Consider the following 5,000-nt stretch of genomic DNA (forward strand, 5'->3'; position numbering starts at 1 on the left):
AGAGGGAGAGAGCGAGAGAGAGAGAGGGAGAGAGAGAGAGAGAGAGAGAGAGAGTGAGGGAGAGGGAGAGGGAGGGAGAGAGAGAGAGAGAGAGAGAGAGAGAGAGAGAGAGAGAGGGAGGGAGTGGGCAGAGAGAGAAAGAGAGACTGAGAAACAGGTGGAGAGAGAGATGGAGTCAGTCAAGGTCATTACTCAATATACAGAAATGCCATAGGCTTTTGGGGTCCAACTTAAGGTCAAGAGAAAATGAAATGAAAAATAGGTTTTCATTGAACAACAAACATCATGTGTTCTAAATGCCAACATGTTCCCTAGATAGTGCACTACCAGGACCATGTGTACCCTGATTGAAAGAAGTGCACTAAAAATGGAATAGGGTGCCATTTGGTACTCAAGGATAAGAGAACAAGGCTTTTTCTATGAACAACACAATATTGGTTAAGGTTGGTTTTAGTTAATTTATACACTTTTTCAGAGTTTCTATCTCAGTTCATTTTGTGGTTGTTTGACATCCATATATCTCCCACTGTAATCCAGACAACAAATACATCTCACATCAACTGTCACGTTTTCTCTCTAATCAATTATGTAGTAAAAGTACTGTTCATATTGTGAGGTCAAAGTAATCTCCTACTGAGAAAGATCACATTTAAATAAATAGTACACTTCCCCTTAGGCTCTCTGGTCTAAAGTAGTGTACTGTACAGGGAATAGGATTGTGTAATCAACTATTTAGCAGAGATGCTGTTGATGGAAATAGCCTCTTACCAAGATAAAAGGCACAGTTTGGGAAATGTCCCACTGTTCGATGGTGATTGATTGATTTGTTTTATTTGTATTATTTATTACCCATTGGTTCTTACAGACTATTACCACCCATTGGTTCTTACAGACTATTACCACCCATTGGTTCTTACAGACTATTACCACCCATTGGTTCTTACAGCCTATTACCACCCATTGGTTCTTACAGACTATTACCACCCATTGGTTCTTACAGACTATTACCACCCATTGGTTCTTACAGACTATTACCACCCATTGGTTCTTACAGACTATTACCACCCATTGGTTCTTACAGACTATTACCACCCATTGGTTCTTACAGACTATTACCACCCATTGGTTCTTACAGACTATTACCACCCATTGGTTCTTACAGACTATTACCACCCATTGGTTCTTACAGACTATTACCACCCATTGGTTCTTACAGACTATTACCACCCATTGGTTCTTACAGACTATTACCACCCATTGGTTCTTACAGACTATTACCACCCATTGGTTCTTACAGACTATTACCACCCATTGGTTCTTACAGACTATTACCACCCATTGGTTCTTACAGACTATTACCACCCATTGGTTCTTACAGACTATTACCACCCATTGGTTCTTACAGACTATTACCACCCATTGGTTCTTACAGACTATTACCACCCATTGGTTCTTACAGACTATTACCACCCATTGGTTCTTACAGACTATTACCACCCATTGGTTCTTACAGACTATTACCACCCATTGGTTCTTACAGACTATTACCACCCATTGGTTCTTACAGACTATTACCACCCATTGGTTCTTACAGACTATTACCACCCATTGGTTCTTACAGACTATTACCACCCATTGGTTCTTACAGACTATTACCACCCATTGGTTCTTACAGACTATTACCACCCATTGGTTCTTACAGACTATTACCACCCATTGGTTCTTACAGACTATTACCACCCATTGGTTCTTACAGACTATTACCACCCATTGGTTCTTACAGACTATTACCACCCATTGGTTCTTACAGACTATTACCACCCATTGGTTCTTACAGACTATTACCACCCATTGGTTCTTACAGACTATTACCACCCATTGGTTCTTACAGACTATTACCACCCATTGGTTCTTACAGACTATTACCACCCATTGGTTCTTACAGACTATTACCACCCATTGGTTCTTACAGACTATTACCACCCATTGGTTCTTACAGACTATTACCACCCATTGGTTCTTACAGACTATTACCACCCATTGGTTCTTACAGACTATTACCACCCATTGGTTCTTACAGAATATTACCACCCATTGGTTCTTACAGACTATTACCACCCATTGGTTCTTACAGACTATTACCACCCATTGGTTCTTACAGACTATTACCACCCATTGGTTCTTACAGACTATTACCACCCATTGGTTCTTACAGACTATTACCACCCATTGGTTCTTACAGACTATTACCACCCATTGGTTCTTACAGACTATTACCACCCATTGGTTCTTACAGACTATTACCACCCATTGGTTCTTACAGACTATTACCACCCATTGGTTCTTACAGACTATTACCACCCATTGGTTCTTACAGACTATTACCACCCATTGGTTCTTACAGACTATTACCACCCATTGGTTCTTACAGAATATTACCACCCATTGGTTCTTAAATAATATTACCCATTGGTTCTTACAGAATATTACCACCCATTGGTTCTTACAGAAAATAACCACCCATTGGTTCTTAAATAATATAACCACCCATTGGTTCTTAAAGAATATTACCCATTGGTTCTTAAAGAATATTACCCATTGGTTCTTAAAGAATATTACCCATTGGTTCTTAAATAATATTACCACCCATTGGTTCTTAAAGAATATTACCACCCATTGGTTCTTAAATAATATTACCACCCATTGGTTCTTACAGAATACTACCCATTGGTTCTTACAGAATATTACCCATTGGTTCTTAAAGAATATTACCACCTATTGGTTCTTAAATAATACTAACCATTGGTTCTTAAAGAATATTACCCATTGGTTCTTAAAGAATATTACCCATTGGTTCTTAAATAATATTACCCATTGGTTCTTAAAGAATATTACCACCCATTGGTTCTTAAAGAATATTACCACCCATTGGTTCTTAAATAATATTACCATCCATTGGTTCTTACAGAATATTACCCATTGGTTCTTAAAGAATATTACCACCTATTGGTTCTTAAATAATATTAACCATTGGTTCTTAAAGAATATTACCACCCATTGGTTCTTACAGAATATAACCACCCATTTGTTCTTAAATAATATTACCACCCATTGGTTCTTAAATAATAAAACCGCCCATTGGTTCTTAAAGAATATTACCCATTGGTTCTTAAAGAATGTTACCCATTGGTTCTTAAATAATATTACCACCCATTGGTTCTTAAAGAATGTTACCCATTGGTTCTTAAAGAATATTACCCATTGGTTCTTAAATAATATTTCCACCCATTGGTTCTTAAATAATATTTCCACCCATTGGTTCTTAAAGAATATTACCACCCATTGGTTCTTACAGAATATTACCACCCATTACTTCTTATAGGATATTACCACCCATAGGTTCTTAAAACCTCTCTGACTCCCCATCCCGTATGCGGGAGCGTAACCATCACCTGACACTAATTAGCATAACGCAATGGACATAAATATCCCTAGAAAATATTCCAATTCATGAATATCACAAATGAAATATACTGAGACACAGCTTAGCCTTTTGTTAATCACCCTGTCATCTCAGATTTTCAAAATATGCTCTACAGCCAAAGCTAGACAGGCATTTGTGTAAGTTTATCAATAGCGTAGCATAGCATTATGCCTTGCTAGCAGCAGGCAAACTTGTCACGGAAATCCGAGAAACAATCAAATGAAATTGTTTACCTTTGATGAACTTCGGATGTTTTCACTCACGAGACTCCCAGGTAGATAGCCAAAGTTCATTTTTTCCCAAAATATTATTTTTGTAGGTGAAATAGCTTCGTTTGTTCTTCAAGTTTGGCTGAGAAATCGCCCGGAAATTGCGGTCAACACAGCGCCGAAAAATAATCCAAATTAGCTCCATAATATCGACAGAAACATGGCAAACGTTGTTTATAATCAATCTTCAAGGTGTTTTTCTAATTTCTATTCGATAATATATCCGTTCGGGACAATTCGTTTTTCAGTAGGACCGATTGGAGTAATGGCTACCTCTGTATTTTACCCGAGAATCTCTCTCGGAGCCACCATGTGACCACTTACGCAATGTGGCCGGCTACGGCTATTCTTCAACAGAAATGCGTAAAACTAAGTCACAATGCTGTAGACACCTTGGGGAATACGGAGAAAGCGTAAGCTCGTTGATGGGACATTCACAGCTGAATAGGGACTCATTGGAACGCAGCAATTTCAAAACCTGGGGCACTTCTAACTCTAGATGTATTGTCCTCAGTTCTGACTCTAGATGGACACTATATAGTCCTCAGTTCTGGATCTAGATGGACTCTATATAGACCTCAGTTCTTGCCCTAGATGGACTCTATATAGACCTCAGTTCTGACTCTAGATGGACTCTATATAGACCTCAGTATTGTCTCTAGATGGACTCTACATATACCTCAGTTCTTGCTCTGGATGTATTTACCTTTGGTAGTTCTAGGCTCTTTTTGGATCCTGAATTTTGTATCCACTGCTTGTGTCTGATCTACTGTGTGTCATAACCCCAGACTAAACACAAACTCCTTTACTCTGACCCCCATCGGTGTCCTGACTCTGAACCCCTTTACTCTGACCCCTGTCGGTGTCCTGACTCTGAACCCCTTTACTCTGACCACTGTCGGTGTCCTGACTCTAAACTACTTTACTCTGACCCCTGTCGGTGTCCTGACTCTGAACCCCTTTACTCTGACCCCTGTCGGTGTCCTGACTCTAAACTACTTTACTATGACCCCCTGTCGGTGTCCTGACTCTGATCTCCTTTACTCTGACCCCTGTCGGTGTCCTGACTCTAAACTCCTTTACTCTGACCCCTGTCGGTGTCCTGACTCTAAACTCCTTTACTCTGACCCCTGTCGGTGTCCTGACTCTAAACTACTTTACTCTGACCCCTGGCAGTGTCCTGACTCTGATCTCCTTTACTCTGACCCCTGTCGGTGTCCTGACTGAACCCCTTTTACTCTGACCCC

At 39.7% G+C, this 5,000-nt stretch overlaps 1 protein-coding gene across 1 annotated transcript in view; it reads left to right on the forward strand.

Annotated features, from left to right (window-relative positions):
- Positions 1-5,000, forward strand: part of LOC139391058 (netrin receptor UNC5A-like) — a 491,035-nt gene that overhangs the window by 245,000 nt on the left and 241,035 nt on the right. The window lies entirely within an intron of this gene.

This window comes from Oncorhynchus clarkii, chromosome 31 (assembly GCF_045791955.1).
Source record: "Oncorhynchus clarkii lewisi isolate Uvic-CL-2024 chromosome 31, UVic_Ocla_1.0, whole genome shotgun sequence".
Lineage (NCBI taxonomy): Eukaryota > Metazoa > Chordata > Actinopteri > Salmoniformes > Salmonidae > Oncorhynchus > Oncorhynchus clarkii.